Source organism: Maylandia zebra, linkage group LG7 (genome assembly GCF_041146795.1).
Source record: "Maylandia zebra isolate NMK-2024a linkage group LG7, Mzebra_GT3a, whole genome shotgun sequence".
Classification (NCBI taxonomy): domain Eukaryota; kingdom Metazoa; phylum Chordata; class Actinopteri; order Cichliformes; family Cichlidae; genus Maylandia; species Maylandia zebra.
This window is the reverse complement of record NC_135173.1, coordinates 29,122,253-29,138,303: the sequence shown is the minus strand read 5'-3', so window position 1 is coordinate 29,138,303 and position 16,051 is coordinate 29,122,253. Positions and strand designations below refer to the sequence as shown.

Below are 16,051 nucleotides of genomic sequence, written 5' to 3'. Positions count from 1 at the left end.
GTAAGCCTGTTTAGTTCCACTTAAATGGTCCTACATTTGTAAGGAAAATGACTTTTTGTGGATAGTGCAGCAGAGCTGAATAAGTTGCCTCCAGGAAAGATTTGCCTTCTCTGTCAATGCCAAACAGCTTATTCAGCTGTTAACTCTTGTTTGGTGTCCTTTATTGGACTGAATGATTGAAATCTGAAGAAACACCACATGATGGCAACTATGCTAATAACAAAAGACTACTAATGTGGCACTCAGATAATTGTTAATAGTTGAATGACCAATGTTGACGTCTATGATACCTGTTTAAGACTTTAATGTTGTTCAAACGAGAGCTTTACACATCTCTTGAAAATTCTCCAAAAATGTTGTTCAGAGTGATGACGATGAACTTCAGCTGTTAGTGAGGGAAGGAGTGATGAAGTTCTCCGTAAGCTCGAAGAGGCCAAGATGACACTGTTGGTATCAATATTTAACACACTTAGATATTTTTAGTATTGAATAACTATTCAACTATATCAAACTATTGTTTTGTATTTCTTTTTTTTCTTTTTTTCATTAAAAATAAATTAAAATTAGGATAAGAAATCTATTTTAGCTTCTGTGATGTTATGGGCCTCGCTCTGTTAGTGCCTTTACAACATTAGAGAATGTGGGACTTGTTGGTTGACTTATACTAGATCTCCGTGAGGGCTCTGTACACTGGTGCACACTTTCCTGCATGTTTCTCACACAGCACGCTGGTGTTCTCGGTTGGCTTTTGCTATTGGTTGCGACTGGTTTGCAAACTATGAATTGGCACACTACCACTAGGATGTACTAGTGTAACTAGGTTGATTGTACTAAGAGTATGACACATTCAAGGAGCTAGTAGCCAGCTCAAATCATTTTAGCCAAACACACAGCTCTAGATTGGATTGCAGGATGCAGGACGATTCAGCTGATTATGTGAATAGTTTCCTTCTGTTTGTCCACATCAGAATCACATGAATGTATTTGTGAAGAGCTGGAGTGCAGCCCAATGTTTTGACATTTCAGCATACACATCTGAGTATCATACATTGTCGAAAAATTCTACCACATATGTAGGAGTCGTCAGTTCATTGCACAGTAGAGCTGGGCGATAGAACGATAACGATATGTATTGCGATATAACTTTTACTCGATAGAGAAATTCAACTATCGCGATAGACCTCGCTGCTCTTGTCCTCTTTAAAAAAAGAAAAAAAGAACAGACAATCCAAATTAAGTAGCGCAGAGCCGAACCAATCACAGCCGCAGCGTCACGTCACGTGACTTGATACGTACAGCACAAGTGCCAAGCCGCACATGTGTATTTGTTTGGGAAGCAGCCAGCCACCGTACCGCCCGGGTAATGGAGGAAATGAGTGTGCTGACTAGAAAAATCAACCGAGCGTGACCGAAGAGAAAACAGATGATGGTTCCAAGGCCGGAGAGATTGTCGAACGGAAGAGCCATAGAAGTTCCGTAGGGTGAAGGTATTTCGGCTATTTCAAGTCTGACAAAAAACAGAGTAGCGTTCATTGTAAATTGTGCCGAAAGCAAGTCTGGAAATACAATAAACTGGTGCATGCGCTACGTCCACACGTACCCGGGTATTTTTGAAAACGCAGATTTTTCTATGCGTTTGCACCTTTCGTCCACACGTAAACGGCGTTTTTGGTCACTGAAAACGAAGATTTTTTAAAACTCCGTTTTTGCATTTATGTGTGGACTAGGAAAACTGAGAAAACGCAGCGTCAAAGGTGTGCACATTTTTTGACGTCACACTGTGCGCCACGTTATTGTTTCGGTGAAATGAATTTCTACAATACTGTTAATTCTACTCTCTGCAGTGTTTAAATGCTTACATATACACACAGTTACTGTCCCTCCACACATACGACTCGGTTCTGCTTCTATGCCCCAGCTTTGTTTACTTTTTCCCACCGAGGCTTCTAGACTTCTGATTGGCCAACATTTCTGCACGGTTAGGAATCTAGCTCCACCTGCTGCTTTGGCATGTTCATAGCAGCGTTTTCCTTCATTTCTGCCTTTATGTGTGGACGGGATTATTTTTTAAAACGAAAACGGAAAATCTCCGTTTTCAAAAATACCCATGTACGTGTGGACGTAGCTTCAGTGTCTGACTGGAAGCGCTAATTCGTCATTCGGCTTTTGTCAGACTAAAGTAACTGTTAAAACTGTTTGAAAAGCTCAGCTATACAACAAGGAGAGATTGAGAATTTCCTTTTAGTTCTCAGTTTATTTGATATTGACAAAAGTTAGTCAGTTTTGTCTGTTCTTCTGTAAAACAAACTAAGATTTATTTTTAGAATTAATACTTTATTTCTAAGTGGAATTGACAATTTAGTCTGTTTCATTTGTTCTATTTTGAAACTTAAACGCTTTAGCGGCTGCCTTTTGTGTAGTTTGCAATATTTGCCTTTATTTATCTGAAAAAGTCTCATGTTCCTTAAGTACATCTACCCTGTTGAACTTATTATGGGAAATAAATATTTAAATAAAAACAAGCTGCTGATTATTTCACATTTTACTTGTGAGCAACGGCACATTTAAATCTTACAAATATAGTTATTTGGCTTATATCGTGATAGATATCGTTATCGCCTGAAATGAAAAAAACATATCGTGATATGAAAAAATCTTATATCGCCCAGCTCTATTGCACAGACGACAAAAGCTAAGCAAATAATGTTTATTTAAACATAAGCACATTTTTCTTTTTACTGATTATTGGTTAAGGTTAGGGATAGGGTTATGGCTCATCTCACAATGTATGGATAGCCATACGTAAGTGGTTACACCTGATGTTCAGCAGCGGCTTCCTGCACCTTAATGGTGGGCATAAATACATGTTGCAGCAGTGTGAAAAGCAAACAGTGTGGAGGATCTTTCCACAGTGTTTAGACAAAGGAAGCCAACATCTGGTTCAATAAATCAATAAATGTTCTCATGACAAACTCATCAGCACGGTGGCACGGTGGTTAGCACTGTTGCTGCACAGCAAGAAGGTCCTGAGTTCAATTCCAACATCAGGCCGGGCTCTTTCTGTGTGGAGTTTGCATGTTCTCCCCGTGTTTGCGTGGGTTCTCTCCGGGTACTCCGGCTTCCTCCCACCGTCCAAAGACATGCAGCTTGAGGGGATAGGTTAATTGGAAAATCCAAATTGCCATTAGGTGTGAATATGCGAGTGAATGTGAGCGCGAATGGTTGTCTGTCTCTGTGTGTTGGCCCTGCAACAGACTGGCGACCTGTCCAGGGTGTACCCCGCCTCTCGCCCTATGACAGCTGGGATAGGCTCCAGCGCCCCCCGCGACCCTGAAAAGGATAAGCGGAAGCGAATGGATGGATGGATGACAAACTCATTAAGTGGATCAGGCTCTTGTACCAAGAGCAGTTGTGAATCTAGTGTTTTGGGTCCTTTACAATTCACAAAGAGCCTCTCCAATCAGCATTTATTATGTTATAGATAATTTAATCATACAAGATAAGTCTAGTTAAATGACAGAACATTAATCTGGAAATGGGAGAGATTATATTTATTTACATAACAATGTCAAAGATCAAGCTGAGCGGTTATAAAGTTGGCTTCTTTGTCGTTTCAAACAAGAATAATACTTTCTGCATCTGTGAGTCAGCTAGAGGCTACTCTGGTCCGAGTCGCATGAATTTCATCAGCGCGAGTAGTCCTACATACGTCCATGTTGTTGTCTGTTTTTATGACCTTGTGGGTTTGTCAACAAGGTCTAGTGATGGGCAAAGCAAGACTTTGTGAATCACTGAAGCATGTTTGTGCCGGAATTGTATCGAGGCTTCGAACTCATCTCCACCACGACACCTTTGGCCAATTTGGGTATCCCTACATCTTGATAATGCTATTCTGTGAAACAATGACACAGACAAGCCCAGCACAATTACAAATGAACTACTTACTATACCAGACTGTCAAAAACTGTGATCAACACGTTTTGGAGAAATCCCCACACAAAGACTGCATCCTGTGATTGTGCTGATCAGTATGCTTCAGCAAAACTCTCAAACTGTTAATATTCGTGTTGGTCACAGTAAATCAATTTATAAAGTAAAACATTCTTAGAAAAGACAGCCAAGATGTCTGTGAAGGTTCTCAGTCATCCAGGTCATCGTAGTCAAAGGAACTTGCAAAGAAAAGCGTCTGGACTTCTTTAAGTTGCTTGAAGACGTTTCACCTCTCATCCGAGAAGCTTCTTCAGTTCTAAGGTCAAATGGTGGAGAGTCCCAGATATAAACCTAGTGGGAGTAACCCCCCACAGAGGGACAAAAGGACCCCTGATGATCCTCTAATCGCCTGAGCCAAGGTGTGAAACTGGGTGTGGGTCCCAATCAGCCAGAGTTTCGGGTGAGCTCATTGTGAAACCTGGCCCCACCTTATCATGCGAATTCCTGAGGTCAGATGGCCCAGGATGTGAGTGGGCGTTAAGGTGTCTGGGAAGGGATCTCAAAACTGGATTATAGATGGCAGAGAGTTGGTGTCGTAAACCCCCGCCTCTGTTCAAAGATGGTCGCTCACAGTGGACATAGATGGCTTCTTTCACTCCTCTTTCAAACCATCTGTCCTCTCTGTCCAAAATGTGAACATTGCCATCCTCAAAAGAGTGTCCTTTATCCTTTAGATGCAGATGGACTGCTGAGTCTTGTCCTGTGGAGGTGGCTCTTCTGTGTTGTGCCATGCGCTTGTGAAGTGGCTGTTTGGTCTCTCCAATGTAGAGGTCTGAGCATTCCTCGCTGCACTGTACAGCATACACCACATTGTTAGGTTTGTGTTTTGGCGTTTTGTCTTTCGGGTGAACCAGTTTTTGTCTGAGCGTGTTGCTGGGTCTGAAATACACCGGGATGTCATGCTTGGAGAAAACTCTCCTGAGTTTCTCTGATACACCGGCTACATAGGGGATGACAATGTTGTTGCGTCTGTCCTTCTTATCCTCCCTCGCTGGTGTCTGGTCTTCTTTTCTGTGCCTCTTTGCTGACTTTAAGAACGCCCATTTAGGATAGCCGCACGTTTTGAGTGCTTCCTTTACATGCGTGTGTTCCTTCTTTTTACCTTCAGGCTTAGAGGGAACATGTTCTGCCCGGTGGTGTAGGGTCCTGATTACTCCAAGTTTGTGTTCCAGAGGGTGATGGGAGTCAAAGTGGAGGTACTGGTCCGTGTGTGTGGGCTTCCGGTAAACTTTGATGTTGAGTTTGCCATTCTCTTCAATGTGCACGGCGCAGTCCAGGAAAGGCAAACAGTCGTCCTTTGTGTCTTCCCTGGTGAACTTGATGTTTTTATCCACAGAGTTAATGTGCGCAGTGAAGGATTCCACTTCTTGTGTCTTGATTTTGACCCAGGTGTCGTCCACATATCTGTACCAGTGGCTGGGTACTCTTCCTTTGAAAGAGCCAAGAGCCTTCCTTTCCACTTCCTCCATGTAAAGGTTGGCTACAATAGGTGACACGGGGGAGCCTATGGCACAGCCATGTTTTTGTCTGTAAAAGCCTTCGTTGTACTTGAAATATGTAGTGGTGAGGCAGAGGTCTAACAGTGTGCAAATCTGATCAGGTGTGAAGTTGGTCCTGTCCTCCAAGGAGCTGTCTTCTTGTAGTCGTTTTCTGACAGTCTCCACGGCCTCCGTGGTGGGTATGCAAGTGAAAAGAGAGACTACATCAAAGGACACCATGGTTTCATCTGGATCCAGGGTAAGTTTCTGGACCTTGTCAGTGAAGTCGGTGGAGTTCTTGATGTGGTGTGGGGTCAAATCAAATCAAATCAAATCACTTTTATTGTCACATCACATGTGCAGGCACACTGGCACAGCACATGCGAGTGAAATTCTTGTGTGCGAGCCCCACAAGCTACAGAGATGTGCAAACACAACAACACAAACGAGCAAAATACAAGAATGGCCAACCTGAAACTAATAAATATATGTACAATATATAATAGTGTATGCATTTCTGGATGTGTATACTAAATATTTTCCTACGTGTGTGTGTGTGTGTGTATTAGGGCTGCCACAAACGATTATTTTGATAGTCGACTAGTCACCGATTATTTTTGCGATTAGTCGACTAATCAGATCATCATCCATTGGACGTACAGCGTACAGCTTATTGCACCAGCAGCATCTGGTCTTATATAACTATCATTAGCTTACAGCTTGAAGTGTTTGTGCTAACTAAAAATAAAGACAAGATGGTAGTTTATTAATTTTTAATGAAATTTGCAGATTGTTTCGGTGAAGTTTAATAAACTCCTTGCTTTCTAAAATATAACAGGACACCGGAGTATATTATCCAGCGTCTCAAACTTCTGATGATCAGCTGTCTGCTTGAAGTTTATTTAGCTGTGCAAAAACTATAACTTTAATCTCAGCCAAACCGATTTACTCAGGAACAAATAAAATACTAAAGAAAGCCAAACAATAACATTTTAAGTTATCTAAGTGACTCATATATCATGTTTAACCTGAGTAGCGAAAGACGGCGGTGGGTTTGAAAACGATTTGCCCGGAGTCCGGTGTTCTCACGGCTCTAGTTAGCCTTGCCCCCGCCTAGCTAACGAGCTAGTGGGTAACAGATGTCTCCGAAAACGTCGGAGAGCTTTTGAAAATATGTGGTGTCTTGATAAACTGAGCAGATATTTGAGGTTTACACAGCTACATTCTCGCCTGAAAATATGTTAAACGTTTATTTTGTGACCCAGAAAGAATAATAAGAGTAAAGTTAAAACTAACTAGCTGCCGCCATTGTTGACAACTGCGCTGGGCTGCGCTATGAATTCTGGGACACAGCTTCTTCTTCTTCGGGGTTTAACGGCAGCTGGCATCCTTGTACATGCAGTGCTGCCATCTTCTGTTTCAGTCCGTTATTACACCCTTAAATCCTACTACTCATTCCTGCGTCCTTTGTGATCTTACAAAGCTTCAAACGATGCGTCGACTATTAAATTAGTCGTCGACGATTTTAATAGTCGACATAATCGTGACTAGTTGACTAATCGTGGCAGCCCTAGTGTGTATACACATTTTTACAAATTAAATAGTAAAAAAAAAAATAAAAAAAAAAATAAAAATAAAATAAAATATATAAAATATACAGAGTTGAATATGTGCAAAACAAGTGGCATTTATATACAGTGTGGAGTGCATAATGTTGAAGTTCCAGTAGTGAAGCTGAGGTGTCTATGACGTGTTCAGCAGTCTGATGGCCTGATGGAAAAAGCTGTCTCTCAGTCTGCTGGTACGGGACCGGATGCTGCAGAACCTCCTTCCTGATGGAAGCAGTCTGAACAGTTTATGGCTGGGGTGACTGGAGTCCTTGATGATCCGCCCCGCTTTCCTCAGGCAGCGCTTCCTGTAGATGTCTTGGAGGGAGGGAAGCTCACCTCCAATTATCCGTTCAGAGCACCGCACTACTCGCTGGAGAGCTTTGCAGTTGTAGGCGGTGCTGTTGCCATACCAGGTGGTGATGCATCCAGTGAGGATGCTCTCAATGGCACAGTGATAGAAGGTCCTGAGGATGCGGGGGCTCATGCCGAATCTTTTCAGTCTCCTGAGAAAGAAGAGGCGCTGCTGCGCCTTCTTCACTGTTTTGTTTGTGTGTACTGACCACGTAAGATCCTCAGCCAGATGTACTCCAAGGAACCGGAAGCTGCTCACTCTCTCCACAGCAGCGCCGTTGATGGTGATGGGGGTGTGTACTTCTCTGCACCTCCGGAAGTCCACTATCAACTCCTTTGTCTTTGCGACGTTGAGGGTGAGATGGTTGTCTTGACACCAGTGGGTCAGGGCGCTGACCTCCTCCCTGTAAGCCGTCTCATCACCGTTGGTGATAAGACCCACCACTGTAGTGTCGTCCGCAAACTTCACAATGATGTTGGAGCTGTTAGTGGCTGTGCAGTCGTAGGTGTAGAGTGAGTACAGGAGAGGGCTCAGTACACACCCCTGTGGAGCACCAGTGTTCAGTGTGATGGGGGATGAGGTGATGCTGCCCAGTCTGACCACCTGGCGTCTGTCAGACAGGAAGCTAAGGATCCAGCTGCAGAGGGAGCTGCTCAGTCCTAGATCCTGCAGTTTCCTGTCCAGCTTCGAGGGAACGATGGTATTGAATGCTGAGCTGTAATCTACAAACAGCATTCTCACATACGTGTCTCTCTTCTCCAGGTGTGACAGGGCAGTGTGTAGTGTCAGGGCTATGGCATCATCAGTGGACCTGTTGTGGCGGTATGCAAACTGTAGAGGGTCCAGTGAGTCGGGTAGTGCAGAGCAGATGAAGTCCCTGACCAGCTTCTCGAAGCATTTGCTTACGATGGGGGTCAGGGCTACAGGTCGCCAGTCGTTCAATGAGGAGATGGTGGAGGATTTGGGTACAGGGACGATGGTGGCCATTTTGAAGCAGGCTGGGACAACAGACAGAGAGAGGGAAAGGTTGAAGATGTGTGTGAACACTCCAGCCAGCTGAGCCGCGCATGACTTGAGGACGTGGCCGGGAATCCCGTCCGGACCAGTAGCTTTGCGCGCGTTCACCTTCCTGAAGCACTTCCGCACATCCTCCTCAGACACAGTGTGCGCACTGACGTCATCCGCGGTGCGCACACTGTCCGGTCTCATGGTGTTCGCTGCGTCGAATCTAGCGTAGAATACGTTTAGATCCTCACACAGAGAGGCCGTGGTCTGCGGTGAGAGGCCGTGGTCTGCGGGGTGTTCCCCACGAGATGCGCAAGGATGGTAGCAAGGTGTTTAGCAATGTTGTAAGTGGCTGAGTTTATGCTACTGACTATGGGTCTGAGTGGGACAGCTTCCTTGTGGATCTTAGGAAGTCCATAGATGCAGGGCATGGCATCCCCTGGATAAAGGCGGTGATATGTAAGGCGGTCAATAATTTTGTCCCTTTCAAAGTCTTGAAGGCAAGCTATAACTTTCTTTTTGTAACTGCTTGTGGGGTCTCGCTTTAGGGCTTCGTAGGTATTGTTGTCACTGAGGAGAGTAGTGATCTTTGTATGGTAATCTGTAGTGTTTAGGACCACGGTGCATCTTCCCTTATCAGCTGGTAAAACAGTGATGTTGTGGTCTTTGCTCAGGGAAGCGACGGCCTTCTTTTCTTGTATTGTGAGGTTGGATGGAGGGACTTTGGCACTGGAGAGCGTGGCTGAGACTTTCATCCTGATTTGCTCTGCTTCTGTCTGTGATAATTTATTAATCCGTATGGCAGATTCTGTGGCTGTGATGAGGTCCACTATGGGCAACTGTTGTGGAGAAATGGCAAAATTGAGTCCTTTGGCTAATACTCTCTTTTCAGGTTCATTGAGAATCCTGTCTGAAAAGTTCTTAACCCATTTCTCCTGACTGGCATCAGGTGTGTTTTCTTCTCTGGGTTGTGTAGGTTCAGGATGAGGAGTGTGTGTTTTTGAAAGCAAGGTGTGAAATGTCCTGCGTTGTCTTTCTTTTCCTTTAGAGTGTTGGGCCCGCTGAGCCTTGTCCACAAACTTGTAAACCTCTTCTAAGATTGGAGAGGGTAGAAGGATTTCCAGTTCCTGCAGAGTCTGGCTGATCTTGATCTGGAGGGCATCTATGGTGAAATGGACCTGTCTTATCCTTTCACTTAAAAGGTGATTTTGTGCTCTCTGTAGAATCAAGTCTGCTCTGTATCCCCTGACCGTGGATCCAAGGCGCAGGCTCTTAGGAACAACTCTGCTTTGTCTACATCTTAGGTTGAAACGGAGATGGTTCCTATAATCCGCTAGTTTCCTTGATTCCCTTTCATACTCCCGCACCAGTTGAAGGGTGTTCCTCCCAAAATGTACGGCAATATGTCTGTGAAGGTTCTCAGTCATCCAGGTCATCGTAGTCAAAGGAGCTTGCAAAGAAAAGCGTCTGGACTTCTTTAAGTTGCTTGAAGACGTTTCACTCAGGCGATTAGAGGATCATCAGGGGGTCCTTTTGTCCCTCTGTGGGGGGATACTCCCACTAGGTTTATATCTGGGACTCTCCACCATTTGACCTTAGAACTGAAGAAGCTTCTCGGATGAGAGGTGAAACGTCTTCAAGCAACTTAAAGAAGTCCAGACGCTTTTCTTTGCAAGCTCCTTTGACAAAAGACAGCCAAGTTTACTGTAATAACCACACAGGTTTCCAGCTGTTTTTGGTTGACTATTAAGTTTTTCGGGGTGTATGTCAACAGGCTTGTTCTATAAACTGTCAAGCAAAGCTAGAAGCTAGCATAGCATTAGCTTTTGTTTTGAATTATTAAAAGAATATATATTTAAATAAAATGCTATGTGCTTTCCTTTTTTGTAAGTTAACACGTGTTATGTTTTTTGACCAATCCTCATCCTCTGCTGAGCAACTTCTAACCATGCGAGCCTCCTGTTGTTTTTGAGATATTCACAACGGAAGCGTCAGCAAGAATAAAAAGGAAAACAAAAAATTCATCTGTCATGAAAATTGTTAAGAAATACATCATCTGTAATTAATGGATGTGTTTTTCTAGCTTTTGTTTTTACAGTATGAATATATTCTTTATGGTGTGTGTGAGTAACGCAGTGTATGACGTCACTTGACGGAGCAAATAACATTTTCTGTTGAAAGTAGAAAAATACTAGAAAACTAAGTCAGAACTGAAAATTTATCCGTGTTTTATTTCCTCGATGAAAGCAGAGGTGGTGTTTATTGAGATAATTTCATGATTTTAGAGCGCAGTGTGCCACTCTCTCTCTGCTGATACACAGCAAATCCAGCATGTCCAAATTAACACTGTCGGATTTGATTTCAACACTATTAAAGTGTCTATATGGGTCCACACCAGAGAGTGTTAATTTAACTCTTTTTAGAGAGTTGGTACGTTAACTCTGATTTAGTGTTAAACACCAAATCTGTCTGGAGTTGATAATTTAACACTTGGTGTTAAGAGTTTATATATTAACTCTCAAAGAGTATTTTAGTTTAACTACGTAAGAGTTATCTTCTAATTCATTCTAAAAAGCGGGAATTTTACTGTTCTGAACTTCTAGAAATTTCTTTTGGAAATAAACATTTACTAAAAAGATGCAATGGTTTTTGAAAAACATTTATTCTGAACTGTGCACCACAATTTCAAAACATTTTCTAAAAGATGTAACAGTATACATGTTCTCACTTTCATTAGAATTTTGTTTATCAAAAGGTCTGACATGGTAAATGCAAATAACAGCATTCTCATCACATATTTCTTCCATACAATATGCATGTCCTTCATTCATCCCTTTGTGGAACTTCAACGCACTTCTGCTCTCCCCCATATTCCATCTTCACAAGCATATCCTGTGCGGAGATCGAATAAAAATTAGTTGACACTAATTAATGGCACAAATAATCCAGTAAACAATTGCAGCACAGTAAAAAAAAAAAAAAAGGAATCCTTTTTGAGCCATTACTTGTGTAAAGTATTTTCCCAAAAGACAAAGACACAGGCAACAGGTAATACTGAACTAAATGTAAAACCTCAACCTTTTTCATTTTTACCTAAACCGTGTGCACAAAACTCTGGAGGGATCTATGCTAACGTAGAATCCAGTCAGGACGTCTGCTACTGCTGTTTGCTCGTTTTTTTCATGGGCGATCGTTTTCAGGCTTCAAGTAGCACCATTATACCAACATTTCACATTCTAGACATTGTTTTAGGTGTATTTGACCAAAAGTTTGACTGAAAATTCACATGCAAGCTTTTTTTCAAGGCTGTGGTATTTGCCCGCAAACAATACCTTTCAGCTAGCTAAAACAGAATATTATGCTATCAGCGAGCAACATGGCTAATGCCTTTCACACAGCTTTGTCTCAACTCCAAAGAGCCACAGAAGTAAAAGCTCATAATAATAATTGAAACAATCTTTGAAAAAATGACTTACCAAGCATGGCAAACAACTCAAATATGTAGAGCAAAATGTTCTGAAACGGCTTCACTTCAGCTTCGATTGGAGCCTATGGTGCTGGGGGCGGAGTCTGTGAATTTACTCTGTTGGTGTCATAGCCCCTGTAGGAGTTCAGAGTTAAGAGGTCAAGAGTTAATGTTTCCATTGTAACACCTCCAGATTTGACAGAGAAACACTCATTTTTAACACTCGATTTTAACTACTATCATTTTACTATCAAAATTAACTCTACTTTTGCAAGAAGACTATTAACACCAAAACATTTAACACTTTTGAATTTGCTGTGTAGGAGTGAATGGAGTTCACCCAACAGTCTCTGTCTCTCGCTTTCTCTCATCTATATGCCAGTAATTAAAATAAGATATTTATGTTATTTATATATCTATATAGTGTTTATTTTACTACATTTTGGATTCCATTGTTTAGGTTCTTGGATAGTCTATATTAGTTTCACACAATCCACAGCAAAAATAACAATGATGGAGAGTGTATTATATCGGAGCAGTTGCATCATAAGCGTTAATTTAGTAATTACAAGACAAAATGTGAATCCTGGTCATTTCTTTTATACATCAAAGACGTAGAACAGAAATGACTACTTGACTGTCAGGTTAGTACGGCTTGCTAGGTCTAACATGAAAACTGTTATCAAAAAGTTGAGTATCAAGCTCATAGGCAGATGGAAAGAGACAGAGCTGGTTCTTTGAAGAAACTCTTACAGAACTGTCAGCAAAATTGCTAATATGATGAAAGTCATTTTTCAGGCTCAGAATGGACGTTTTGTAGACAGATAAAATGATCTGTCTTTTTATAGTGCACAGTGAGCCTGTGTCTTCTTATTTGTCAAAAATATAGTTTTTCTGTTATTTTTAATAATTTGTTAAACAAAAATGTTTCAATAATTATTATTAATGTATTTTTGGGAGTTGGCCAACTTCCTTTTAGCCTAAATCTTTAAGTTATTTTAGCTGGGTGTAGTTCTTTCACTCAGTCAAGTGTTTTCCTCACATAAACTTTACATTTTAACAATTTCATCTGAGACAACAACATTCACTCTGTTTATGACTGAAAATCTCCTTGTCCTTATTTTGAATGTTGCGTTGCCATTAGCGAGCTAGACATGGCCTTTCCCTCTTGTGTTTTTTCTTTTGGCAGGCTGACAAAGTTTTGTTGTTCAGGTCCTTTTCCTCTCCAGAAACACGTGTTTCATTGTCAAACTCTAACGTCTCCATCATACACTGCAGCAGGTGACTGTAGACCTTGTTCTTATCTGGTGATCTGCTGTGAGCTGGAGAACCTGTAGCAAATGGAGAAGAATGGAACAGAAACTAAGCCAAATTCATTGGAATGGCCTGTATTTATATAGCGCTTTACTAGTCCCTAAGGACCCCAAAGCGCTTTACATATCCAGTCATCCACCCATTCACACACTGGTGATGGCAAGCTACATTGTAGCCACAGCCACCCTGGGGCGCACTGACAGAGGCGACTATGAAGGACTATGGTTTCCAGCTCCAGCCAAACGTGATAGTTAGAGAATTGTTTTTGACAAACATTGCAGTCACAACCAAGGAGTAGTCTGTCAGAATTTCTCCTTCAGCCACTCAGTGACTCCTTCAGGTCCTGTTTCAATAAACTCTGTTTGCTGTAGGCATGTGACGTCAGCCTCTTTATTGTAGTTAATCAATTTACAGCACACTCTTACATGCCTCATTTGATGTTATTGATTTATAGCTGACAGAGGGAGCAGTTTTGTTGTTGTTGTTTTTAAATAATACAAGTTAGAAAAAGTAGAATAACAAATTATTGTAGGGAGAGAAGTGGACATGAGCATCACCATGAAAATCGAAAATAAAATAAAAATTAAGCTATTTCATATCTCTGTTTTCTCAGCTTCACTGAACTTGACTCCATTTTAACTATCTAGTTTGTGTATTATTATACCCCTCATAATACAAGGAGTTACTGATCATACATTATTACCGGCTGAATTAATTTTACAGTTTTAATGTTTAGGCTGTGATAGCTCCTGCCACAATCTAGATTTAGTAAGCATTTAGATTGTGTTAACCACTGCACTATGAAGCCACTCCTGTCTTACGCGACAAGGATAGCTTTCCGACAGGTTGATTAAAAGTCATCAGATGTGTTTGATTGCATTTAGTTGAATAAGTGACTCAGTCATAAAAGGTTGATGGGGTAGTGTTGTCAGCTGTGTGTGCAGGTGGCATGAAGAGCTAAGTTTGTGAATGTGACAACTTGAGAATGAGGCAACATAAGAGCTTCATATTGATACCATAGGTGCATATACCAAGAATATACCGAGTTTGAATCTGTCACCTTGACCTCAAGGTCAGAGGTCAAGGAAGTAGGACTTTGAAACTGATGTGATAGGTGTGTCTACTGGGAGGCTGAGGGGTAGCACTGGTGGCTGCCAGTGTTTTTACTTCTGCATTCATCCTGATGTTTTTTCCAAAACTGAAGAAATGTCAGTGTGTTTCTTGCAACCATAAATACCAAGACATAACAAAAGTACCACCTTGTCTCACAGATGAGATGGAGCCTTCTTGTGCAGTAATTTTGCTCTTCAAAGTCTTTCCAACATTTAGCCAATAAGCTATTTTGGTTTCACCAGTTATTGGTTCACCAGTGGTTTATTTTTAATTTATTTGGCACTTAACAGCGTACACTATATTACTCTACTTGTGCCAGGTGACCAGATCTTTAGGGTGGACCAATTTTTGCGCAGTGTGTTTTAGGTTTGAAAGCCACAGAGACGAGGTACTTACAGAAATGTATCTCAGCTGTTCTGATACTGCTGGGATCACTAAAGGTTGTCACTTATGCAGCAGCTATCCTTATCTCTCTCTGGAGCATTCTTTAGGTGGCTTCCCAGCTTTCACAAATGTCCAACTGGGATAACCACATTTACTCAGGGCACTTCATGATATGATGTTCAATAGGACTGTTTATAAGGTTGGGGGAACCTGCAGTCAGCTGAGACTGAAGAAGTCCCTTAGATGAGTGATGAAATGTTTCTCCCACAGAAAATGTGATGTCCAGATGAACAGAATCTACTTCTTGGGAAGTAATTAAGTAGTAAACCTTAACATTAGCTGTTCAACTATGAACAATTACCCAATAGCCACATTAGCCATCTGTCGCCATTACCGTGGGAACTAGCAGGCTGCAGTTAGATAACAGATGGATAATTGTTGCTGGTTTAATGGGTCACGCATGGAGTATTGGGCTACGGGAGAGTGTATTATGTACATATGGGGAACCTGACAGATTGCTGGTTGTACAGAGCAACAGAGGAACCACAGTTGAACAGAGCAGAGACTCAAGAGTGTGGAAAACGAATCAGAGCAAATAAAGAGTGAAATCTGGAGGACTTCAGACCTGAAAAGCAGAATTGAAGAGCTGTTGACTGAGGTTTGGTGACAAGGTGACAGATGTGGACAAACTGATAAACTTTACCTTTTTTTACTTTTGCAATAGTTTATTAAAACGTGTTTATGTTATTATAGCCAGCTGTAGAGGTCAGTGTTAAAATATCTCTATCTCTTAAAGGTGCAACGTGTGGTGACTAATACCACACTTTCACCAAAGTTCATTTTCAACCTTTCCTTTTCTTTATTAGGAAACAGCACTTCTGCAAAAGGCTTCTACCAGGAATTTTTCTTATTCTTGTGATACTAAAAATGGATACAACATAAAAAGCAAGTACACAAAAAGGTAATTGACTAAGATTAGTTTAAAAAAAAAAAGCAGAAGAAAGAATGGGGGCATTTTTCTTTATCTCAGTTCTTCTAGCCCTTTACTCCTCTTTTGAAAGAGGGAAAGGAAATGCATGAATTAACTTTTAAAACACACACGTGCACACACAACAAGAACTATTTACATCCAAGCTGAGGGAGTGCCATCAAGGAAGGTCCTGTGTTGTGTATAAACAGTTTAATTAACAGATATATTTTATTATCATAATTGTCATTGTAATGAGACACTCACAAACAAAATCGTGGTTTAGCAACTCAGTAACGCAGCCTGCTTATGGGAAAGTAGCAGGAATCTAATTTTTTTGCAATAGTAATCCCTGACTTTACTGGTTGCTTG

General features: G+C 41.5%; 1 protein-coding gene across 4 annotated transcripts in view; it reads left to right on the top strand.

The window, feature by feature from the left end:
* Window positions 1-16,051, top strand: part of cadps2 (Ca++-dependent secretion activator 2) — a 191,916-nt gene that overhangs the window by 1,429 nt on the left and 174,436 nt on the right. The gene's annotated exons all lie outside the window — the stretch shown is intronic.